This window comes from Anomaloglossus baeobatrachus, chromosome 6, assembly GCF_048569485.1.
Source record: "Anomaloglossus baeobatrachus isolate aAnoBae1 chromosome 6, aAnoBae1.hap1, whole genome shotgun sequence".
Taxonomy (NCBI): domain Eukaryota; kingdom Metazoa; phylum Chordata; class Amphibia; order Anura; family Aromobatidae; genus Anomaloglossus; species Anomaloglossus baeobatrachus.
The window spans coordinates 503,985,963-504,013,192 of NC_134358.1; the positions used below are offsets into that span (position 1 = coordinate 503,985,963).

Consider the following 27,230-nt stretch of genomic DNA (forward strand, 5'->3'; position numbering starts at 1 on the left):
GTGTGCCTAGCCGGGGTGTGGGGTGTGTTGTTGTAGTACCTGTGACGACCTGGCTTGTCCAGGGCGCCACAGTTATAGTTCATAATGGCAGATAGTGTGGTAGTTATAGTTCATAAGGGTGGATGATGTGGTGATTATAGTTGGGTTGGTTTCAGGCATAGCATTTGCAGATATTTTTATTCAGGTGTACTACAATAATACTGATATTTTTTAGCTATGGAGCTTGAAAGTTACAAGTTCAAAACATTGTTACCCTTTTGCTCTTTAGTGTATAACAGACAAACTGTCCCTTCATACTTAAACCCCTCATTTTGACACCTCGCCATACTATCTCCCCACAGAGTATGTCACTCACATTGCACCCTCTCCTTACTATGCCCCCTTTTTAAACTGTCCCCTTACACTGTTCTTCCTCATGCTGTCACAATCTCTACACTGCCCTCAAGTCTACCCATCTCTTTGCTGTAAACACTTTTCACCCTTCTCAATCTCCATACTGTGCCCACTCCACACTGCCCACCCACTTTCTACTGTGTTCCTTGCTGTGCCGTCACACTAACCTCAACTGCTCCCCCTACACCTCCTGGCACCCTCTCTACAATAAAGGTTTCTTCTTTCTTCGGGTCCAATTTGGAGTGCTCACCTTCCCACCATCCTCACCCAACCTGCTTTGCAGAGTTGGGAATTAAAGAAGGGTTTGTACAAGTATACAGCACTAGTGTAGAGTGCTAAGTTAGTGTTCAGTAAATCATAGTAAATCTGTTAGGCAGATGTTGATCACAATACTCATACTAAGGGTACTTTCACACTTGCATTCAGCGGAGTCCGTCACTATGGAGAATAGCGCAGTCCGTTAACGCACTGCGCTATTCTCCATAGACTTGTATGGACAACGCACTGTAACGCAAGTGTCAGCGTTGCATCCGCTGGATGACGCAGCGTCGTTATTTTGATGCTGTGTCGGGCGGAAGGAACAATGCATGTAACTTTTTTGAGCGACGGAAACCTTTATTTTTCACTACGTATGCGCTTTTTTTTTTTATCACAGAAACTTTATTTTGTTTCTTGGTGGCCGAACGCTCAGCTGAGCGCCCGGCCACCGGCATGTGAGAGCGCTCAGCTGATCGCCCGGCCGCCGGCATGTGAGAGCGCTCAGCTGATCACCCGGCCGCCGGCATGTGAGAGCGCTCAGCTGATCGCCCGGCCGCCGGCATGTGAGTGCGCTCAGCTGATCGCCCGGCCGCCGGCATGTGAGAGCGCTCAGCTGATTGCCCGGCCGCCGGCATGTGAGAGCGCTCAGCTAAGCGCCCGGCCGCCGGCATGTGAGAGCGCTCAGCTGATCGCCCAGCCGCCGGCATGTGAGAGCGCTCAGCTAAGCGCCCGGCCGCCGGCATGTGAGAGCGCTCAGCTGATCGCCCGGCCGCCGGCATGTGAGAGCGCTCAGCTGAGCGCCCGGCCGCCGGCATGTGAGAGCGCTCAGCTGAGCGCCCGGCCGCCGGCATGTGAGAGCGCTCAGCTGAGCGCCCGGCCGCCGGCATGTGAGAGCGCTCAGCTGATTGCCCGGCCGCCGGCATGTGAGAGCGCTCAGCTAAGCGCCCGGCCGCCGGCATGTGAGAGCGCTCAGCTGATCGCCCGGCCGCCGGCATGTGAGTGCGCTCAGCTGATCGCCCGGCCGCCGGCATGTGAGAGCGCTCAGCTGAGCGCCCGGCCGCCGGCATGTGAGAGCGCTCAGCTGAGCGCCCGGCTGCCGGCATGTGAGAGCGCCCAGCTGATCGCCGGGCCGCCGGCTATTGAGAGTGATCAGCTGATCGTTCACAATAGTCTGCTGCCGGTAAAACTGTAAAGAAGAAAAATAAATAAATAAATAAAAATAATTTTAAAAAAAAGCTTTCCGTTGTTTTGTACTATCCGTAGCATCCGTTGTGCCACTATATGCAACGCATCCGTTGCATCCGTCACACAACGCAATGCTACGGAAGCCGTCCAACGCAAGTGTGAAACTAGCCTAAGCCCCACACCCGTTTTGGAAAACTGGCTAAAAGTTGCATAAAGTCAGTACCACATAATATAAACCCAGCTGTGAAATACAATTTGCCTCATAACCCATTCCTCCTGAGGATTATAAATGTATGCTTTGCATATGCTTCTGTGTGTTAATATAATATGTTGTTATAAAAAGATTAGTTTATTAGACAGGATAGAAGTTTAATGGGTTGTAAAATAAGTCTTATAAAGTGCCATTACTTTTCTCTGCATACTCATAATGAAATCAAACTACCATCCAGCGCCATCTACTGCCCAACTTTAAAATATTCTACGATTTTTTTTAAAGTCAGAATTATTGAAGCGAGCAGTGGCCATGAGGCATGACTTTCACATAGTAATGAATGTATCATGTTCATGAGTCTATTGTGAAAAATTATATACTATCATGTTATATTGTATTAAAGTAACTCTTTCTAAAAAAAGGCCCAAAATGATCTTTGCCCCTGGATACTGTAAACTGCGGTTCATATATGATATATATATATATAAAAAAAAATATATACACTGAATAAATCTACAAAACTGGGCTAATAGCATGTATGACTGCAAAATAATATACACTACATATCAAGCATTGATACAGCAATGAGCAATACAAATGCTTAAAATAAACATTAGTGTATGGATGATGCAACTTACCTAAAAAGATGTCCCATATGACACCAAAATCCTCTCCAGAAACTTAAATGTTTTTCTTTGTTTTTTTGGACAATTGTGATCTATTTACCAATGTTACATCCCACTGACCGGCCACCCGCCTTTTTTTGAAAATTTGTGGGCGGTCTTGAATTCAGTTGTTATTCTGACAAGTGTATATATAGAAAGGAAACTCTGATGTAAGGTTGATTTTTTTAATAATTGTAATAATTAAATATAATTATATTTATTATTATATTAAGATATAATAATAATTGTCCTGAAGAAGGAGACTGTGTCCTCTGAAACGCGTAGACCTGAGTTAATTAATAAAAGAGAAATTAATCAACTTCTGGATGTTTGATGTCAGCGTGGCATATCCCGGTTTCCTTCCTTCACATCTGTAACACGTTACTTTGGGGTTCCAGCAGACGCCATTTTATGCTTTTGTAGGAGTTCCGACTGGCACAACTTCTACAGGTGAGTACCCTACCTGTTTGTCTTGTCATTTCCCACCCGATAAGACTCTATCTGCACTTATTTATCCCCAGCATATTTCTATACTCTCCAGAAACTAATGAGATGCAAGAAAATCCAATATATAATGTAAGTCACTTGTAGTTTGGCAAAACCAAAGGTCCAATACACAACCTGTGTCCAGTAGCTTAGCAAGACCAATACTATTTGGATCACAAACACCGAAAATAAAGTCAAACATAGGAGCTAGAGATGGCCACACTCCGGCCGATAGCATGACTTTCAGGCACCAGAAAGATGAGAGAACGTTCCTGGCATGTATGAGATAAAAAGCAAGAAAAAGTCAGCTCACCACATTGATGAAATCCGGGAAGGAACCACAAAATCCGCAAGGAAAATGCTCCGGCCAGGGCTGCAAAGCTCCACACAATCAAAAGAAGAAACTGACGCATTTCGACATAAAACATGACTTATTTATGGATCATCCATGATTAACACATGTTTTATGTCAAAAGGCGTCATATTACATTAGTCCATTGGGGGGTCTGTTGGTGAAAGTATCCATGCAGTTTTATTTTAAAGTTTTTCAATAAAGACGGATTTTAATCATCCTTGCCGCGGACTTCTGTGACGCCCTGGACTAGCCAGGTAGTCACAGTTAGAGCCCCGCACAACACCTGTCCCCTAACAAGGTGTCAGCAGCCAAACACTTTAAACCCTAGTCACCCCCCTCAGGGCCTGATGGGCACACCAGGGGGTGGAGCCAGGCAGTTGGCCCTGCCCAACGAGGAGTCCAGAGAGCCTGAGGCGGGAAAACAGTCAGTTAGTTACTAGTCAGTCAGTGAGTTCAGGAGGTGAAGGAGAGTGGAAGCAGGCCTGTGCCCAGGTCTGCAGCAGTCTGACAGGTGCCAGGGTTGGAGCCCGAGCACCTTTGGCTAGGAGGCATACGGATGCCTCTGCCTGCAGGAGCCGGGAAGACGGCTCGGTGGAACCGTGGTGGACCGGGACAGGGTAGTGGCCCGCCGGTAGTGACCCGGGGAACCGCCTGGGAAACCGGAGCACCAAGGGGGGTACTCAGACCCTGAAACTAGGTCCAGAAGCTACTGGACTGAGTTAATTAACTGATTGCGGCCAGGACTATAGGTCCTTTCCCACTCAAAGTCCCAACTGAAGACAACAGCCCAACGAGGGGGATAGAAAGCCACCTCTCAGGCAGAGAGATCCCACGGGCCAGTGTCTGCGGGCAAAGGGCTCCTCCGACATACACAAGCCAGGGAGCGGACTCCTGTATTGCAAGTTCAGGTAGTCCATCAACACTCAAAAAGGTGCAGGAGAAAGGCAGAGACCACCAACCGGGTGGGGGACCAGACTTCAGCCGGCTGCGGGCACCGTCCACCATCATCTTGGTTTACCAGAGACTTGTGTGTGTTTCTAATCGTGAGTACACCTGGGCCCTCCGGCCGCGCACCTCTCTGCACCGCCCAACTACTCCCCCCAATGGGTCCCGAGGCCACCATCCCTGCCCACAGAGGAGTTAACATCTTGCTCCGTAACATCTCCCCCGGGTACCCCATAACCGCAGCGGTGGTGTCCACCTTCACCACAACCCATGGGTGGCGTCACGAACTTAACCACGGCTCCAGCCGTAAACCTACATCCCCAAAAACGCCAGCCCCTTTCAGATCGGAGTGACCACAGGGCCCCCGGGTCCCGAGATGCTTGAGCCACCCACCAGCAAACCCGGATCCGTGTGGCTCGGTTATAGCCGAGCCCGGGGCGGTACACTTCCGCTGGATTTCTTCTTTTCATTGTGTGGTTCCTGGCATGTGACCTCACAGCCTGTTTGAGAGTGGCCTCTAATGGCCCAGGTCTGAAACTGTCCAACGCGTTTCGGAAGTGCTCTTTTTCCTTTAAAAGGGAGTATGGGGATATTGATAAGTTCTCTCAAGTCGTCATTGCACATAGACAAAAAATGCCAATTATTCGTAGAATTGTATATTGATATACCTCTGCTACATATTGTGTTCACTGATGATACATCATACATACGGTAACATACAAATATGGAAATAAAACTTTATTATAATTATTTTTTAAAAATATAACCTGGGTAAAAAAATGCTTTCATAAAAATGAGTATAAATAAGGTTAAAAGCATAATATACTGTAAATATTTGTTTTCATTGATACATCTATAAAAAAAAGTAGTGGCCAAGGCCTTTAATTCATCACTAGTGGTGGTCGGATGTAGAAACTGAAGGCTTGATAATGGAGCAGATACTTGGAAAGGGGAATCTTTCATTGCAAATAGTCTGGAGCTGACTAAAATGGGTGCAGATCCAGAGTCTTAAGGATCCTTTTGCTTTTCAGGTCCCTGCATTAAAGGGAATCTGTGAGTAGGATTTTGATATGTCATCTGAAGACAGCATAAGATAGGGTCTGGAACACAGATTTAGCGATGTGTCATTTATAAAGCTGTGTGCTGTTGTTTCTTACAATGATTGTTTAATCACTAGAACAGTATCAATGCCACGATGGTTCATGCTAAGTCATTCGTCCATGCCCCCTATTCTCATAGGCAGCTCATTTTTAATACAATGTACACAAAGAGCTGTTGTGTGGGCGGGGTTAGCTTTCTCATCTCTGCTTCTTGTAAGAGCTCTGTTTGTGTCACAACAGCTGCACCCTGTAAACTAAGTGATACATCTTTGGATTCAGGGTCTCTGCCCCTACATTATGCTGCTCTCAGGTAAGGTAGCAAAAACCTTATGACAGATTCTCTTTGAAAGGGTTGTGCTTTTCGTTGATTTTGATGATTTATGAATAGAAATGGAGCTGCAGTTCTCAACAACCACCACTACACATGGTACAGGGCTGTGCTGTTCGGCTCTTTGCACAGTACATTTGTCTGCCACTGTCGTTAATTACAGTTAATTAGTAGGAGTGTTGGGTGTCAGATTCCCACCAGTCTGATATTGAAGAAAGTCAGTTGTGGTCATCAAAATAAATGTAGTTTGGAATATGAGTAATGATGATAATACACCACAAATATGTCATTTTTCTATCATGTGAATAGAAATGTTGACACCCCCTTTATAAATGGAATAAAATAATTTTAATTTTTAAAGGGAAACAATCACCAGGATTTTTGCATTTAACCTAAAGCCAGTGCTATACTGGCACTATCAGGCTGATTCTATACATACCTGTAATGGTCAGCTCGGATGTTTAGGTTTTGAAATCCAAGAAAGTAAAGTTTATAAAATTAGCTCCTTGTTGAGTGACAGCAGCAGAGGAGCAGATAATATCTGGGGGGAGTTCATACTTATCCCCTCTCCCTGTTAGAATGGTAGCATCTAAATCCCAGTGGCCAGAGGGACCTCTGCTGACATAATACCCATGTGACCAGAAGGGGCGGGGCCTCCGTCGACATAGCTGATACCAAGAAGATACATTCTTCTTTTAAGTCTGGTGTAAGCTGATTGCATCAGTATTGTAGTCAGGATGAAACATCTCCACGCCCAACAAACAAGCCGTCACACCCACTAACCAAGCCGATCACGCCAGGTCCTTCTGCCCCCTGGGATTTAGCCACAACTCTGTTAGAAATAGCATAAGCATGATACAATCGAACTAGCAGGACCTGTGGTGAGGTCTTAACCATGTGACCAGAAGGGGTGGGGCTTCAGCCAACAAAGCTGGATACCAGGTCACATGGGTATGACCTCACACAGGTCCTGCTAGGTCGATTATATCATACTTATGCTAATTCTAACAGGGGGAGGGGATAACTATGAATTCACCCCAGATATTATCTGATCCTCAAAACCTAAACATCCAAGCTGAGCATTACAGGTATGTATAGTATCAGCCTGATAGTGCCAGTATAGCACTGGCTTTAGGTTATATATGAAAATCCTGGTGATCGGTTCCTTTTAACAAATATAGATGTTCTCTTTTCTTCATTAGATATATTATTTGATTTCATGGTCTACAATATGCATAGACCCATATCCATATGTATATTCACGTTTGAGGACTGCACATTTGATAAGAACTTAGTTCCAGTAGTCACAGGGACTGGATGACAGGACCGAGACACCTAAGCTGACCCCCAGACTGGGGACCCTGTGCTGTCCCTCAGCTCAGTGGTATGATAGATGGTAGTAAGGTCTGAATCGCCAGCGTGATTCTAACTCCTGTCCAAGCCCTGATGTAGCTCCCCTCCTCCACTTCCACCCAAGGGGTGAGCCGGGACCGTAAACACAAATCCCACAACTACACATGGACAGGGGAAAACAACAACTTGTACACACGGCAATCACACCATACAAAGGAGCGACTAAACATACACAGAGGGAACAACATAAAAATGGTGAATTAAGCACCCAACAGACTGCTGCAGTCAGCACCACTGCTGCAGGCAACACAGCAAGTAGCAGAGAGGTCTCCTCCAGCTGCTTTCACCTCCAGGCCAAGCTTGCAACTGAATAAGAATAACCGGCGCCCTCTGCTGGGAGCAGAGGGTATACACCGTGTTTTTCCAAAAATAAGACATTGTCTTATTTTTTTTTTGCCCCTAAAAAGAAAGAGAATACATTTAATATGCAGAGTCTCAAAGCAAAGAGACCCTGGCCCAGCATCTGTCACTAATCTCTACAACAGAGAGATGACCGTGACACAATGTATGTATTAATTCCTAGGAGGATTAAAAGTGAAATAGCAAAATAAGGATTTAAAAAAAAATATGATTCAGAATTTCATGGGGAAATCAAGAATTTACTAAAACCGGCATATCAGTTAAGGGCACTTTACACACAGCAACATCGCTAGCGATATCGCTGGTGAAAGCACCCGCCCCCGTTGGTTGTGTGTCACGGGCAAATCGCTGCCTGTGGCGCACAACATCGCTAAGAACGGTCACACATACTTACCTGCCTAGCGACGTCGCTGTGGCCGGCGAACCGCCTCCTTTCTAAGGGGCCGGTTCGTGCGGCGTCACAGCAACGTCACTAAGCGGTCGCCCAATAGAAGCAGAGGGGCGGAGATGAGCGGGCCGAACATCCCGCCCACCTCCTTCCTTCCTCATTGCTGGCGGCTGCAGGTACGGTGATGTTCCTCATTCCTGCGGTGTCAAACATAGGCGATGTGTGCTGCTGCAGGAACGACGAACAACCTACGTCCTACAGCAGCATCGATAATTGGGAATAGAATGACGCGTCAATGATCAACAATAAGGTAAGTAATTTTAATTGTTAACGGTCGTTCGTGCGTTTCACACGCAACGACATCGCTAACGAGGCCGGATATGCATCATGAATTCCGTGACCCCAACGACATCTCATTAGCGATGTCGTTGCATGTAAAGCGGACTAACTACTTAAAAGACCCAATCCTTTAAAAATAAAATGTAAAAAATATAACAAAAAAACCCCTAGCAACTTAACTTTGTCAGTCAGCACAAAAAGACTGTTCAAACCAAGCACGGGCTCCCGGTGTATCCTTCACATGTCCCAATAGTTCACTTTTAACTTCCTAGCTACTTGTTTTGCATCTAGCTCAATACTCTTCTTCCTGGAATGACAGCTCTGGCTTTCTAGAGCCCAAAGATCGGCAGAGATATTTTATCATGCCAATGGTGCATGTGCTTGGTTTGAACAGTCATGCTTTGAATAGTCCCTGTTCCAGCTTAAGAAGACACAAATGTAAACTTATTGTAGCCCTATAAATTACTGTAGGAATCTATTTCTCTAACATCCATATGATACAATAGATCAAATAAAAATGGACTCTCGTGATGACCTGATGGTTGCTTTTCTTTACAGTCATGGAAAGTTTTACAATTTGTAACATATGTATTAGTTGTTTACAAGATATTATTTCTAGAAAACATGGCCAATTGGAAGCAGAGATTTCATTATTATAATATTCATTATCATTATGCATTGCATATAGTCCTGGGCAATGAGTTCTCATAGTGGACATAGTAAATCAGGGTCAGTTTTGTCTAAAATTAATTCTAAAATATCCCACAGCCAATCACAATGCCGACTCAGTGTCTGGTCCTTGTGGGCTCACCACGTGATGTATTGTGTTCACCAATTAACCATGTAACACAGCGCCTTACTGTGTGTCAAACAGCAGGACGTACTAACTGTCTGATGGACAATTAACTTTCATTGCATCAAGAAGGAATGTCGATAGCTCTCAGCATTCGTAGATATGTCTACTGAGCTGCTTACAAGCCTTCAGAATTCATTACTAATACTAATCGCTTACACTTGTATGAGTATCACACCACAAACTATAAAACTAATGGGGTATGACGGGGAACACATTTTTCTTTTTTCAACCTGTTTTCCATTTGGCTCTATACATATAAAGCATACATTTGAAGAACAGTCAAGTAGACAGTCCCCCAATACCTGCAATCATTGTCACTACTAACTAAGCTTCTATTACTAATAGGTAAAAACAATCACGTTGTTGTATATGCTTAATTCTCATTTTAGTTTCATAGGAGCATGCATCGTAATTATGTACATACTATCTTTTCTTATGAAACAACTCTTTGGATAAAGTGTTAAAGGATCTGATACCTACCACCCATTCTGGAGCTTGTTTTTTGTTCCCATTTTTCATGAGCTGAAGTCTAAGATCTTAGGGGTACTTTGCACACTACGACATCGCAAGCCGATGCTTGCGATGCCGAGCGCGATAGACCCTGCCCCCGTCGCAGCTGCGATATCTTGTGATAGCTGCCGTAGCGAAAATAATCGCTACGGCAGCTTCACATGCACTCACCTGCCCTGCGATGTCGCTCTGGCCGGCGAACCGCCTCCTTCCTAAGGGGGCGGGTCGTGCGGCATCATAGCGATGTCACACGGCAGGCGGCCAATAGAAGCAGGGGGGTGGAGATGAGAGGGACGTAAACATCCCACCCACCTCCTTCCTTCCTCATTGCAGCCAGGACGCAGGTAAGGCGATGTTCTTCGCTCCTGCGGCTTCACACACAGCGGTGTGAGCTGCCGCAGGAACGAGGAACAACATCATAACTTCGGTCCTTCTGAAATTATGGAAATGACCGACGCTACACCGATCATACGATTTCGACGCTTTTGCGCTCGTTAATCATAGTAAAAATGATTCACATACTCCGATGTCGACAGCGACGCCGGATGTGCGTCACTTTTGATTTGACCCCCAACGACATCGCACCTGCGATGTTGTAGTATGCAAAGTACCCCTAAGACTTTTTCTCTCAAATATTGTTCATAAATCTGTCTAAATCTGTGTTAATGAGCATTTCTCCTTTGCCGAGATAATCCATATACCTCACAGGTGGGGGATATCAAGATGCTGATTGGACAGCAGGATTATTGCACAGGTGTGCCTTAGGCTGGCCTCAATAAAGAGCCACTCTAAGGGTACGCTCACACGAGCGACAAATACGGACGATAGCAATGCGAGAATTTCTCGCATTAAACTCTGACCAATGTTATTCTATGAGTGCTAGCTGTTGGTCAGCTTTTCTCGCATCCAGATTCTGGATGCGAGAAAAGCGGCAGCATGCTGCGTATTCATGCGTGAAACGGCCGAGAATCGCCAATGAAAGCCAATGGGTGCGATTAAAAAACGTAACACACACGGACCGTCCGTGTGTTTCACGTATGCTGTGCAATTTTGAATAGAGTTTAAAAGAAAAAAAAGGAAATTACATCATATAAATTCAGTGTGCATGTGTTAAAAAAAACCAAACAGGAAGTTCAGCCTCCACGGACAACTTCCAGACAACATGTCCAGGCACATCAATGTAGAGCTGCTGCTGGTGATGGTGCAGGAAAGGCCTGAAATTTGGGATACAAGACACCCAGGCTACTGTGACCGTGATAGGTGTGATGCCAGCTGGATAAACATATGTCAACAATTATTTCCCATTTATAATGAGTCATCTTCTGAAGTTCGTCAAGAGATAAGTAAGTGCAAATGTCAAAATCAATTTGGAGATGTTTTATATCACACATGTCAAAAATGTATGTTAAGATTATTTTTTATGTATGTGGTTTCTCCATAATATAGTGTCTGATGTAACTCGGCGCTGGCGTAGTTGCCGGGATCAATACCGACGGGAAAGGCAAGAGCAATGTCGTAGTGGATCTGGGGCACAGCGGAAAAAAAAATATATATATTTTGATCGTTTAAATTTTTTGGCACCTATAATGGATTTAAGGCTGTAAGTAAACATATATATTACTTTAAACTAAAAATAAAAAGGCTTGGAATTAAGAATCTTTATTTATAATGTTTCAGAACAGACAGTAATTTAAGAAGTCGGTCAACATCAGAATCTGAGGCACAAGTTGAACAAGCAGCGGAGCAGAGAGAAGAGGGCACCTCTTTGGCAAATCCACTAAACAATGCTAATGAATCGCAAGATTTCAATAACACACCAGCATTGTTACATAATCCTGATGAGGAAGTTCAACAACAGAGCAGCAGCCCTACAGTGGCTTTAGACCACTCCCCTGTTGCCCTGCCATTGTCACGCCGACCACGACGACGTCGAGAACTCCCCATCAGCAATACACGGCGCGAGGTAGATAATGGAGTTTTACAATATCTATCTCGCACTGTTTCTGATGATGGGGAGGAGGCATTCACAAGAAGTATGGCAAACTATCTTAGCCAAATTCCAAGAGAAGTGCGTCTCCGTGCTAGAGCAGCCATGCAAATCGTCATAGATGCATGTACCTCACCAAACAACCCACAAATAGTGTTTAATTCACTAGAACAATGGCAACAGTCAAATAATAATCAGCTGAGAATGCCACAACCTGATAATGCAGGTAGGCAGCAAGCACAACCTGAAAATCAAACCAATACCCAAACAGTAATGCATCCAGCACAATTTCAAACACAAACATTACAATCAATACAGCAACAACCAACACCAAACCAATCCCAACAACAACAATATGTACCACACAACACTTTTGTTGCTCAACATGTTTCTAGTGAACAAATTACCTATGGCACTCATGTAATTGAGCCACCTGGATCAGGTGCCCAACACGGTAATCAATCCTGGAATTTTGTAAGGCCTCATCAAGGTTCTAATTTGCCTCAACATATGCCCTATCATGCACAACAACATGGGCAAGCATCAGGATCAGCCCATAGTCAACAAAGAAATCAATACATCACACCAAATTCAAACATATCAACACACCAGCCACTGAATGTTAACATTCCCCATTCACCACACACATATCAGAATTTATGAGCATATTAGTTTGTATGTTACATGTTTCTTGTTATCTTTTATTCCATATAAAGCAAATATGAAAGCACTATTTTTTGTGCACAAATAAAAAACAATGTTTTTTTTCTAAAAATAATATGAAGCTAATCTAAAGAATTAAAAAAAGTTTGGTCATTTTCACACATAGTTGTGGCAAGTTAAGTTCTGAAAGCATTATTTATGCAAAATAAATGAAAAGTTTGTTTTCATCAACAATGAATATGTATTTTTTACTCATGAACAGCTTATTTTAAATTTATTTTACATTAAATTTTGGGCTAGGTCATGTTTACATGCTCAATCAAAACATGTCGGGGCAAATCTATTTCACCCTCTGGTGAAACAAAGTAATTTGTGAAAATTTCTCTCACACGTATGGCGGAAGGGGCACGTATGTTTCTTGACATGACTTGGCTGCCATGTGTTTCATTTGTTTCCATTGAAGATGTAATGTTATCTTCAATGTTATCATATTTCCTGACAAAATTATGCAACACAACACATGCTTTTATAATGGTGTTGACATTGTTTTCACTCAATTGCAATGGTGTGATCAAGACTCTCCATTTGGCTGTCAGGATGCCAAACGCGCATTCAACAACACGTCGTGCTCTGGTTAATCGATGGTTAAAAATACGGCGTCTGTTATCCAGAACACGACGTGGATAAGGCCTAAGGACTTCTCTACGAAGTTGGAAGGCCTCATCACCTACTATTACAAAAGGTGCCTGTGTGTCAGATGTGCCAGGCAATAGACGCGGGGGTGGTACAGACAAATCATTGGACCTTAGTCTCTGACCCATGACTGAATTATTAAAGATTCTTGAATCTCCTGTTCGACCATACGCACCGATATCTACAGCCACAAAATTGGAATTAGTATCAGCTATGGCCAGTAGAACAACAGAAAAATATTGTTTGTAATTAAAATATTGTGTTCCTGAGTTTGGTGGCTTTTTAACACGTATATGTTTTCCATCAATGGCACCAATGCAATTAGGAAATTGTGTTTTTTCATAAAAGCCATTTGCTATCCGGTACCAATCTTCAACACTTGGCTCTGCCATCACTAGAGGTTGTAATTTCTCCCAAATGGCATGACATGTTTTCCTTACAATGATTGAAATAGTTGATTTGCCAAGTAAAAATTCAAGATGTAAGGCAGAATAGGATAATCCAGTTGCCAGGAATCTATATCATAAAGGGAAAAAGTGGAGAATTCTAATAAATTTCAGTGTTGTCAATAATTTGCAAATAAAACAATATTTTTAAATAATAAAAAAAATACCTTATAGTGATTAGCAAACGTTGCTCAGGAGATATGGCACAACGCATATTTGTGTCCTGGTATGTGATCATTGGCCTAATCTCATCTAACAAACGATCAAAGGTAGTTATGGTCATGCGGGTGTAAGCGTGGAATTTGTCTTCATTTCTCCTTAACTCAATATAAAGACGATTGAAATGTCCTCTGCTGTATCGTTTGCATAGTAGAGGATGGACCCAAAAGCGACGACGCCTCAGCGGAACATGTTCTTCTGGGTATTGCGTGCCAAACTCTCTGGACAATAACCAATGGTATAAAATTCTTTCAGTTGTGTTGAAAGTAAGATGCAAAGACATTTCTCCAAAGGACAGGACACAATGTGTACACAGGACTGAACACACAGTTGGACAGTGTAATGTGTAGGAGTCCAACTGTCTCATTGTTCTGGCGTTCATTTATTTGTTAGCCCAAACAACTTACTCATGAGCCCAATTAAAAAACATTGACAACATATGTTAAATGTCAATTTAAAGGTTAAAAAATGCATTCCACAAGTATTACACACGGACTGCACACGGACTGCACACGGACTGTAATACGGATGAAGGTTTGACACACGCATTACACACGCAGTACACACGGAAGACCACACGGATCACTATGGCACGACTATCGCACACGATAATGGGAACGTTTTTTCATACGTTCGTGTGAGTCCAGCCTAAAATGTGCAATTTTATCACAAAGCACAAATGCCACATATGTCGCAAGTTTTGACAGCACGTGCAGTTGGCACCATGCAGCAATGTCCACCAGAGCTGTTGAACGTGAATTGAATGTTTATTCTCTACCATAACCTGTGTCCAAAGATGTGTCAGAGAATTTGGCAGCACATCCAATCAGCCTCACAACCGCAGACCACGTGTAACTGCCCAGGGCTTTAATATCCAGCATCTTCATCTTCAAAATTGTATGAGAATAGCCACCCGGATAGCGGCTGCAACAATCGGTGTGTATAACCAAAGACTGACAGAAACCGTGTAAGGGAAGCTCATCTGCTGATCGTCATCCTCATCAAAGTCTCCAGCTGACTGTAGTAAATTGTCGTGACCAGCTTGAGTGGGCAAATGCTCACATTCAATGACGTCTGGAACGCTCGAGAGGTGTTCTCTTCACAGATGAATCCTGGTTTTCACCAACCTCAAATTTGGCTCGAGCCTTGGCTCGTTCAAGTTGGGATCAGATTCATGAAAACTTATCTCAAAAATCGGCAAAGTTTGGCTTTTGTTCAGTAACTGTGTTTACACTATTGCAGAAACAATCCACTTCCAGAAGCATCACAGCCATGTCAAGTGTTGGTATTGCTGTGATTGGCAAGGGAAATCACTGTAAAACCACATGGCTTTAACACTACTTCCAAGTTTGCTCATTAAACCTCATACATATTCACTACTTCCCCCGCTCACTAGCAGTCCCGGCATCTGTGGTTGGTTGCAGTCAATCAGCGCCCCCACCCTGTGTGACAGAGTATGTGATTGATTGAAATAACACACGCTGTCTGCGTACTTCTAGTGTAAAAACTAAATAAATTGGCATAGGGTACCCCCATATTATGATAGCCAGCGCAGATAAAGCAGATGGCTACAGGCTACAGCCCCCAGCTATGTACTTACCTTGGCTGTGTATCAAAACATGAGTGACCCCATGCAGCTTTTGCTTAGTTTAAATCATTTTAAAAAACGACATGCTGTAGCCCCCAATTTTGATACCCACCCATGATAAAGCACACAGGGGCTCGTATTCTTAGGCTCGGGAGGCCCATGGTTATTGCCCCCCCCCCAGCTTAAAAATAGCAGCCTGCAGCCGCTCAGGATTGTCACATCCATTAGATGCAATAATCCCGGAACTTTACCCAGCTCATCCGGATTGCCATGATGTGGTGGCAATTGGAGTAATATAAGGGTTTATTGGCAGCTAACAGCTGCCACTAAGCCCTAGATTAGTAATGGCTAGGTGTCTACAAGACCCCATTACTAATACTATAAGTGAAAAGAAATAAATACAGACAGACACCAATATAATCCTTTATTTGAAATAAAATTTAAAAAAACACACGAGGTCCCACAACAATCCCGGCTCTGCTACATACTGAAGTCACTGTGCGAGGGCACATAACATATCCACACACTTTGGCTTCAGGTACAGACTGACTGAGCTGTGACAGCTGTGAGCGGTAATGTCATTCAGTTTATCTGTGGTCCCAGCTGGAGGTTCCCACAGCACCCCAACAGTGACGACATGTACACTGACCTTAGGTGACCTCATTGAACTTAGCGACCTCACCTCAGGGAAACTCAGTCAGTTCAATAAGACCTGCATCTCCTGGCAGAAAAACGCATTTCTTTTGCCTAGAGATGCAGATAGTGTACTGAAGTTTATACGCCAAATTCCTCCACTAATACTCCATCTCCTGGCAAAAAAACCCCATATCATAGCAATATGAAAAAAAAGGGCTCTTTCATAGAAGCGCCATCTTCTGGCGCTGTATCCAACTCTCCAGCTGCCCTGGTGACGGGTGGCTCGCTGGGTAATAATGGGGTTAGGGCTAGCTGTATATTATCAACTGGCCCTAAGCCCGAAATTCATGGTGTCACGCCAATATTAGACATGGCCACCATGAATTTCTAGTACACATAACAAAAACACAACACACAGAAAAATATTTTTATTAGAAATAAAACACAACACAATTAGTGACTCCATCTTTATTGAAATAAAGAACTCCCCTCCGCAGTAATCCTGGGTCAAGGGTCCCGCGCCATCCAATTCGGATCTAATATCATCTGATCGGTTTGCTGGAAGGCAAAGCGATCAGATGATGTGTCAGGTTCAAGGGCCTGAATCACATGACACAGCAGCTGATTGTATAAACGACTTTTATACAATCAGATGATGCATCAGTGCAAAAAAAACCCAAAACAAACTACACACTTCTGTGCAGACTCCTGTCCGACAGCATCAGCTGATAGTTTAGCCGGCCGGGCGGTAAAAAGCCGGCCTCACCGCTCGACTGTATAGTATACTATAGTGTCAGCTGATTCCGTCAGGTGACCGCATCAGCTGATCATCGCCAGGTCTAAAAGAGAGAGAGAAAAAAGAAAGAGAGAAGAGAGAGAAAAAAGAAAGAGAGAAGAGAGAGAAAAGAGAGAGAAAAGAGAGAGAGGGAGAGAGGGAGAGAGAGGGAGAGAGAGGGAGAGAGAGGAGAGAGAGGAGAGAGAGGAGAGAGAGAGGGAAAAAGAGAAAAAGAGACTGAGTAAAAGAGAAAAAGTGAGAGAAAAAAAGAGAGAGAGAAAAAGAGAGAGCGAGAGAGACTGAGAGAGACTGAGAGACTGAGAGAGACAAAGAGAGAGAGAGAGAAAGAGAGAGAGAGAGACTGAGGGAGACTGGGAGAGAGAGAGAGACTGAGAGAGAGACTGAGAGAGAGAGACTGAGAGAGAGAAGAGAGAGAGGAGAGAGGAGAGAGAGGGAAAAAGAGAAAAGAGACTGAGAAAAGAAAGAGAAAAAGAGAGAGTGAAAAAGAGAGAGAGAAAGGGAGACTGAGAGAGACTGAGACTGAGAGACTGAGAGAGACAAAGAGAGAGAGAGAGAGCAATGCAGCCTCATTCCGTGAACTGCTCCGATTTTAGAAGTGTGGCTCACAGCTGATGCCCTGCCCTCAGTGCATAATTCAATTCAATTAAATTATAATTATAAATAAATAATTCTAACTTAAAATTAAAAATAAATTAAATTTTTACCAGGACTAGAACTCGTGAACTAATGCTTCTGAGTCCAGCGCTCTAACCATTGAGCTACTGGCTCTAATGAAAAACATAGGCAGATTTGATAATCTTGACTTCTGCATTGCAGACTGAAGTCTCAGATTACAGCGTGGTCAGTTCAGGTGCTACGTGGAGAGGACACAGATCGCTCCCTGCATCTTCATGTAGCAGAGCTGACAGTGTCATGTGGATTACTTTGGACCTGGATTGTTGTTTTGGGATTAATAAAGAGGTAAATGAGGTGTTTTTTGTCTTTTATTCCAAATAAAGGATTTTTTGTTGTGTGTGTTTATTTACTTTCACTTTCAGGTTGATCATGGAAGGTGTCTCGGGGAGACGCCTGGCATGATTAACTCATTATTACCCCGATTGCCACCGCACCAGGGCAATTTGGGATGAGCTGGGTGGAGTCCCGGGACTGTCGCATCTAATGGACGCGGCAATTCCGGGCGGCTGCTGGGTGATATTTTTAGGGTGGTGGGCTACCCATAATGTGGGTCTCCCAACCTGACAATACCAGCCTCTAGCCATGCGACTTTATCCTGGCTGGTATCAAATATGGGGGAAGCGCATTTTTTTTTTTATTATTATTATTTATTTTACTGCACGATATAGACCCGCCCGTCGGCGGCTGTGATTGGTTGCAGTGAGACAGCTGTCACTCATCGTGGGGGCGTGTCTGACTGCAACCAATCATGGGCGCCGGTGGGCGGGGGAAAGCACGGAATAACTAATTGAATAATGAAGCGGCAGCCATTTTCAAAAGAGGAAATGCCGCTGAAGATTTGTCACAGCCGTGCAGCGAGATGTCCATGATCGGTGAGTAGGAAAGAGAGAGGGATTGTGCTGGGGACGCAGGACGCATGCAGACAGCAATGTGTGCACATAGCCCTACTGTGAAAAGCCACATTTTTGGTGCTCGAACCGTTCTCGAACGTAACTCGAATTGTCGAGCTTTTAGCAAAAAGCTCGAGTTCGTCGAACGTCTCGAACACCCCCCAAAATCACTCGAACATGAAATTGGCAAACCTCGAGCCTCGAACATCGCTCATCTATATAGATGACAGTGGGTTAACAAGACAGCCAAAGAGCTAACAGAGACCTTCAGGTCTAACGCCTTAGATGCTGTGGTTGCTATTAAATGTGGCATCTAAACTGTTAAATTGCATGGCTCAGAGTTTCCGATCCAGGCAGTTGTGGTATGGCCTGTCAGGACAATATCATGAGTATATTGGTCAGTACCCAAAGGATCATTGTGAAGGATTTATCTCTCACAATGGGGGAACCAACATCTACTTCTGACATATAAACATCATTCGTTCTTTATTACTATTATTGGATATTTATTGGAGCCCTACTTAGGCACCACAGTTCCCACACTGAGTGCCGTGTATGACTTTCCAACTAAACCTATGCCATCCATATCTGGAATATACTCCTACTCCAGATTTATATACAGTATATTATTTTAATACCCAGATCACTTCCTAGTATGACCATTTTATCCTTGATAATACGTGATTTTTACTTTTCAGCAGTGTCATGTTATTTAATCTTTTTAATTGGTGCTATAATTTTCAAATTACATATGCAAAGAGTTTTAAAATTAGCTTGTGACATTTTAATAGCAAGATCTGCCTGGCATTCTAGACTGAAAAGTCAAAAAGTTATTATGCCCTTTTCAAAAATGCCAATTAATGCAACACCGAATCCCACTGGCAGGATGGTTTTTATGATTAGTGAAGTAGAAAGTAGAAACTAATACAAATAAAATGTCAGTTTATATTTATATTGTGTTTGTGCCAAAGTCACTTCATTAGACCACGTTAGCTACTGACAGATTTGATTCATGACAATTACACTTTGATTTTACATCCTAGGAGTTTAAATGCAAGAAATCAAATAAAAAATGATCTGCCATGATAGATTTGTCTATTATATTTTTTTTCCAGTTGAGAATTTTCATTCTTTGTACTTTTTTACTGGTAACTACCAGTGTGAGACATGTAGATCCAGAGAACACTGTCAGTCATCACTACTCACACAGACTGTCAGTAATTACATGTCTCACACTGGTAACGCCCCCTTTCATTAAAAACAAGCTCTGGACTTAGATTCTGGGGGACATACTGTATGTGTCCGGCCCTCAGATCTTAACAGCTAATTTACATTTTAGGAAAAATGTGGATTTCTTGGAAATAAGACATCGGATCACAGAAATGAAGGAATCAGTTTATTCAACTTCGTATGACCTACATGTGGACAAGTTAGGAGGATAAATCCTACTTATACATTTCCTTTAACCCCTAAAATCAGGACTCTAAACAGAGTTTTATTCTTTTTTTTCTGAAAAAGGTGTTACTATTATTTATTATTTTTACATTCATCTTTATCAGACATTGTTTCTTCCACTGCCTCTGTAGCCACTCCTTTTAGATATTAGATTATTAATAGCATCCTTTAAAATAAAAACATTTTCACGCAAGGCAGGTAAGCCAATGCGCAATGACAGGTGCTATTTAACAAGTGAGGGAAAGAAAGTTCCTGTGATGCGCCCCCGGGGTCTCTTCTGGGGTTACTTGTCACTGGGCCAGTGTCAGTCTGGGATTTCACAGTGGCCTGGCCCGATTTTGTGACCCTGGCAGTGTCAGTAAAGATAAGGATGGGGATGATGTGAGTAGTTATTTGTGCTTCTACCTGTGGTGTGCGGCCAGTATTAGCCGCCACTGCGGGAGGTCTTCTCCGGGGCGGATGATAACGCAGCTCAGATGGTACAGCTCTCCACAGGCAGGGCTCAGGCCCCAGGGAGGATGATGGTGGTAGTAGTCACCTATGGCGAAGAGGTGCGAAGATGTGAGTGCCGGCAGTGATGGGACGACATAGAGGGTGCAGTTTACGTTCTTTTACTCACCGAAAACACACTGCCATTGGAGTACCAAGCTACGCTGTGATGGGCTCCAGCCGATCCCGTATACTTTGGAGGTTCAGGCCGGTGTTTCTTTCTGTGCGACATATTTCGACGGTTTTTCTCCACCCCAGCTCTTGGGCTGTAGAACGGGTCACGGGTGCCTTCTGCACTCCTCCCAAACACTGTGATTCCCCTTTTTCCTATGAACCTGGGTCGATCTTCCAGCTCCAGACCACGGTCCTTCAAACTGTTTGTGTCCTTGCTTGTCTGTTTCTGCGTCCGACCTGGCACTTGCTGCACCTTGAGCTCACTGAATACTGTGTGAGATGGCTCCTCACTTCCCCTGTTCGTGCCCCGCCTCCCGGTTTACTGAACTAGTGGGCAAGAGGTCCCATACTTCATGATGGCTACCCCAGCACCTATCCTAGCCCAGTCCCAGTGGAAGAGCTCCCGTGTTTATGTGTTAGATGAGTGTAATGGTGGTGATAACCGGTGACGACCTCCTCCGTATCCGCGATGAATACTGCACCTCGGGTGAGGCGCAGTACCCTGTGGTGCCTGATGCCGCAGGGGAGCCCAAACTACACCTATTGCACTAGCAAAATGCTGATCAAGTGTAATGACCCCTTCTAAAAGAGTGGATAGCAATTTGAGGTCATCACAGTGGCTCAGTGGTTAGCACTGAAGTCTTGCAGCGCTGGGGTGCTGTGTTCAAATCCCACCAAGGACAATATCTGCAAGGAGTCTGTATGTCCTCCTTGTGTTTGCATGGTGAGTTACCTCTGAGTTCTCCAGTTTCCTCCCACACTACAAAGACATATCATAGGGAATTTAGATTGGGAGCCCCAATGGGGACAGTGTTGCTGATGTACAGTATTTAAAGCACTGTGGAATTAATGTTGCAATATAAGTGAATAAATATTATCATTATTATTGTTACAAAGCATAAGAATTGGGATTATTCCTGGAATTATTAGACTAGTACTGTATGTGCACTATAAGCTGTTTTATGTTTTTGTGGGGGATGAGGGCAGCAAGATTGTACTTTTACTAAAACAAAAGACACAAAATTATTGGGAATGGTAATAAGGGTGATGATGTTTTTTTGGCAGTTAGGGACAATAAGTGTTAATGGCTTATGTATGGGATGTTAACAGGTAATCAGATTAACATTATATAATGACTAATATTACTTTTTGCATAAAGCCCACATTTCATATGTTAATATACATTTACTGTATTTTATGTTTCTTAAAGCAAAATCTTTCTAACAATTCGAATTATGTCTTTATGAAAAGACATTTGATAAAGCGGGCTTTACACACAGCGACATCGCTGATTGTGGCGCACAACATTGCTAACACCCGTCACACATACTTACCTGCCTAGCGACGTCGCTGTGGCCGGCGAACCGCCTCCTTTCTAAGGGGTCGGTTCGTTCGGCTTCACAGCGGTGTCACTAAGTGGCCGCCCAATAGAAGCGGAGGGGCGGAGATGATGGGGCCGAACATCCCGCCCACCTCTTTCTTTCCTCATTACGGGCATCCGCAGGTACGGTGATGTTCCTCGCTCTTGCGGTGTCACACATAGCGATGTGTGCTGCCGCAGGAACGACGAACAACCTGCGTCCTGCAACAGCAACAATAATTGGGATTAGAACGACGTGTCAACGATCAACGATTAGGTGAGTATTTTTGATCGTTAACGGTCAATCGTGCGTTTCACACGCAACAACGTCGCTAACGAGGCCGGATGTGTGTCACGAATTTCGTGACCCCAACGACATCTCGTTAGCAATGTCGTTGCGTGTAAAGCCCGCTTAAGAATACCTTTTTCTCTTCAATACAATCCTGAGTCTCTGTTTGGTAGAGTCCACCATCACCAGTTTCAGATGATATTCACAGAGACAGTGTTTTCTATAAAATGGCACCAGAAATCGCAGTATGAACATAGCACTACGCATGTGCCGGCCATAGGGATGATAGCTTGGACCACGGCACTAAATTTAAATGAAGTGGAGGAAAGCATATCACAAAATGCCGCCAATAAAAGATTCTACTCAACCCACGAAAACAAGTCCGCACTCAATTTTGTCATCTGTTAGCAGAAATATATTGGGTTTCCACGATACAGGTAGCACTAAGGATCTGGAAATGCGCTCTAGCTCCTCTTCCCAGAAGAAATTTGTACCTCCAAATCCAAATGCCCACCGCCCCTTCCTCGAGCCCCACATTGTGCCTAAACTGCAGTTAGCATCCACATAGTTGGCACTTATGTAGCGAGGAAAGCCCACTGAAATTATGGGGTGCAAGTCTCCAGAAGCTCAATGTATGGGTACTACATTGTTCTGGTCACTACAATGGGAAATTTCCATTTTTCCTCTGCAACATCCATTGCTGCTTGTTTCTAGAAAACACCCATGGAGTCAAAATCATCAATATACCTTTAGATGAATTCCTAGAGGGGTACGATTAAAAATTGGGGTCAATTCAGGGGGTTTCTGAAGAGAGACACTGTTGCAAAGCTCTTCCTTGGTGCCAAAAGCAGGGTGGCTGGGCACATTGACCATAATTGGGTCAAACATACCAGTAAACTACCAGATAACGCAGATAAGAACCTAACAAAGGAATAAAGAAGATAAGGGGGAAAATTCAGGGATGAAATAACCGAGACCACCAAACGCAGAGCCAGAGATCAACCAGATAAACACTCACAAATGGACTTCAACCGTAGCACTAAAGCACAACTGAAATAATCAGCGGTGAACAGGAGGAATGAGCTGGTTTAAAAACCCCTCTCATAAATCACTTGACACTGAGGTAACGCCCAATATCCAACCAGCACCCAGAGAGACAGAGGAAAGGATGAGGAGGTGTCAGTTGGAGTTTTACACCAAACTCACTGATTGTCATGGTGGCATCAGATGCTGTTCACATTACAGATCTGGACACTTCTCCCTATGGCTTCTCCGGTGCTTCTGAGCTACACAAGCAAGTTTGGGTGTCAATCAGCTGTGGGATCATTCATGATCATGCTAGCAAAAGTTAACCTCTGCTAGCCTGCTTGTTACTTCTTGGATTACATGTTGTTGGAAGGCTATCACAGTGGCTCTCTTCCTACTTAAGATGGTGGAATCTGTCCTCTCACACCAACTATAGTTTATGATCTGTGTGCTGTTGTGACCTAGTCCTGCTGGTGATTTTATTGCTTAGTGCTTGGAGTTGTTGTGGAGTTCTCCCATTGTTTCAGCCCTGCTCTTATTTTTCTCCTATGCTTTTATTGTCTTCTACCTTTGTGTGTGTGTGTGTGTGTGTGTGTGTGTGTGTGTGTGTGTGTGTGTGTGTATGTGTGTGTGTGCGCGCGCGCTGAGAGATAGAATTTTGGTTTCTCCTGTGTGTCTATTTCTGTTGGCTTTTATACTCCTGCTCCAGGGGTTGGGGGATGGAGTATAAGATCAGGGCTGATCAGGAGCAAAGCCGGGAAGGTGGCTCAGACATCCTCACTTTGACATCAACTCTGAGATTAGGGATAGCTAGGGTCCCCTAGTCTGATGGCCAGTCTAACAGCCCCTATCCCCTGCTTTTTCCCCAAACACTGTGACAGGAGGGAGGAGAGGAAGGAACCTCTTACCACAACTGAGCCAGGAGACACAGCGATCCATGTCACCTGTCAACAGCTGGTGCTGGGGATTCCGGCGCCAGGTACACCAAAACAGTAACAGCATTGGGAGCGATGGTGTCCCGCCTCCCAACCCCACTAACATCCAAGGCAGGACCACAGGAACAACAGTTACTGACATAGTGAGGCCCCATGCCAGCCTCACCCCACCCCCCTTTCCAGAGGCAACACCCCACCTGCCGCAACCAGAGAGTGGCGGGAGGCCAACTGGTAGAGAAACAATGCACTCGCGGAGGCACAAGGGGCAAACCTGCGCATGAAGAGACAAGAGAGCCATGCTTCTTTGTCCACCAGAGGACCACCCCAATGCCCCCCATTAACAACGATGCCCGAACCCTCTGTGTAACACCGCAATTGTCTTCCCAGCTGCCTGACACTTGGTTATTAACATACAAAGTGGCTCGGTCCTTAAAGGGTTAATACAAGGGTTCCTCAATTGTTACACTGTGGTCGGAATGCACATTTAAGTGTTCGTATGAACACTTTAGATCCACTATAGTTAACATATTTTTAAGAGTATAAGACTCACTTTTCCTCCCACAAATTTTGGAAGAAAATGAAGAAGTGCATCTTATAAACCGAATGTAGCTCACCGTGGGTGGTAGAGAGGGGTTACAGGAGGCAGGGGCGTTGTGCTGCGGGCTGTGCTGCAGGATCCACCATTCTGAAAATGCTGGCCGTGCAGGCGTCAAGTAATGGCGCCCAGAGTCGGCACATGCGCAGAGGGAGCTCTCGGTTCTAGATCTGATCTGCGCACACGCGCCTCCTTTGGCCCATTGATCTCCCTGCAGTGGACTTAAGGAAAATAGCGCCCAGAGGTGGAGCGTGTGTAGATGAGATCTCGGCTTGTTATTGAGTTTAAAGCTCCATCTGCACACAGCACCATCTGCACACCATTTCTTTGAAGCCTGCACCGCCAACAGTTTCTGGATGCTCCTCCTACCTCTCAGTGCCTACACCGAGGATCTGTGACAACCCGCTGCAACGCCTACATCATCGCCCTACTCCACCACTGCCTCTGCCTCCTTTGACCCCGCTTCACCACCGCTGCCGCCGCCCCTCCGGTAAGACACCACCAGATTATAAGACGGACCCCATATTTTTTTTCCTCTCTAAATTTGGGGTGCGTCTTATAATACGAAAACTACGGTATATTTTAATAAAATAAAGACTTAAATTAGGAAACCCTCCATATATCGGCAGTGTATCTAATGGTTGTACACAGTTGAATATTATGTGACCAAAGAGCCGGATGATGTAAATACAAAGTGACTGAGGGGCAACATGATAAATCTGATGGAGGTCAAGAACTTTTTTTTTCCAAAACCTATGTTATTTGGAGGTGTTGTAACTGCACAGATACTCACCATAACTTTTTCAAGTATCCTATTGTGAATATATTTCCTGTGGAGACACACATAACAGCTCAGTATTTTACCTTTGTTTAGATGATCAAAAAGGATCCTCAGAGTTGGACCCCACCTATCAAACACTAATAGCCTCACCTAAGGTTAGGTAAGCAACATTTTAGTTCTGGAAAAACTCCTTTAGGCAACATCCAATCATGTACCTTTTGGGATTATGTCTCCTTATTTTAACAATGACTTTTTATTAGTTTTATTTAGTTTATTATTAGAAAAGGCTGTTCTTCATCACTTTTCCTTTTTGTTATAATCATACACCTGGAGCACAGGAAACAGAACACAAAAACCATTTCAACGAGACACAATGGAGAAAACCTTTTAGCATATTATTCTTTTGTCAACAGACTTTTTATAGTATTATCATGTTTTATGTTTTTATACATATAGAATATTCCTTTGATCAGTAGAGGCACAAATCCAGAGAATCCCTGGTACAAATGCTACCCTATAGAAAAAAATAGTATTTGTTATAGAGTGGGAATATGTACACTACAGTTCAAAAGTTTAGGGTCCTCTGAAGGGAGTAGTACACACCGTTGTAGGAAATCTTCAGTTTCTTGACAATTTCTCGCATGGAATATCCTTCTTTTCTAAGAACAAGAATAGACTGTTGAGTTTCACCTGAAAGTTCTTTTTTTCTGGCCATTTTGAGAATTTAATGGAACCAACAAATGTAATGCTCCAGATTCTCAACTAGCTCAAAGGAAGGTCAGTTTTATAGCTTCTCTAATTAGCAAAACTGTTTTCAGCTGTGCTAACATACTTGCACAAGGGTTTTCAAGGGATTTCTAAACATCCATTATCCTTCTAACACAGTTAGCAAACACACTGTACCATTATAACACTGGAGTGATGGTTGTTGGAAATGGGCCTCTATACACCTACGTAGATAATGCATTAAAAAACAGACGTTTCAAGCTAGAATAGTCATTTACAACATTAACAATGTATTGAGTGTATTTCTGTTTCATTGAATGTTAGCTTCATTGAAAAAAAGGCATTTTCTTTCAAAAATAAGGAAATATCTAAGTGACCCTAAACTTTTAGAACACATACACGTTCAAGGGTCCAGTGTCAGCATACATTAATCGATCCATCACAGGCAAAACAAAGTCAACTATTACAAGCCCAGGAAAAAACATAAGAATTATTAATCAGCCATATATCAAATGCTTAAGAGAGTTGACTAGCTACAAACAAGACATTAAGCGTTTGCTGAGAAACACGTATCCTCAGGCACTCTTACCACAGCCGTCTTAGCTAACTTATTTTTATCAGTTTATCTTACTATCCCTACTAAGACCATCTCCACATGAGAAAATAGAATGTGGGTCACAATGGCCTCCCCTATGGCTCTATGCCCACAAGTTTCTGGCCCTTTGTCACTCTTAATGGTGCTTCATGCAACCTCATGAAATAAAATAGCTGCTGTAATTTCCTAGTGATCATTGGAGATCGTTAATGAAAACAGAAAAGGTATCTTCAATATGCTGTAGAAAATACACTCTGTACACACTTAGTTCCCAAAACTAAGACTCATAAACTTGGTGTAAGTTAAGACAAGGGTCTGCATAACTACAAAAAACCCTCATAAGTTAGAATATCTAAATAAGCATTAACGAGGCTGAAAATGGCACAAGCTGCGGCACGGTGGAACCTCATTGAGCATTTA

General features: G+C 43.8%; 1 protein-coding gene across 2 annotated transcripts in view; it reads left to right on the forward strand.

Moving 5' to 3' along the window:
- The window catches only part of RNF32 (ring finger protein 32), a 255,525-nt gene that overhangs the window by 65,351 nt on the left and 162,944 nt on the right, over nucleotides 1–27,230 (forward strand). The window contains exon 1 of one of the 2 annotated variants that reach the window (XM_075316747.1): nucleotides 25,581–25,649. The exons of the other annotated variant lie outside the window; for it this stretch is intronic. The gene's annotated coding sequence lies outside the window, so the exon portion shown is untranslated. Of the gene's footprint in view, nucleotides 1–25,580; nucleotides 25,650–27,230 lie in introns of those variants that run through there. 2 annotated transcript variants of the gene reach the window in all.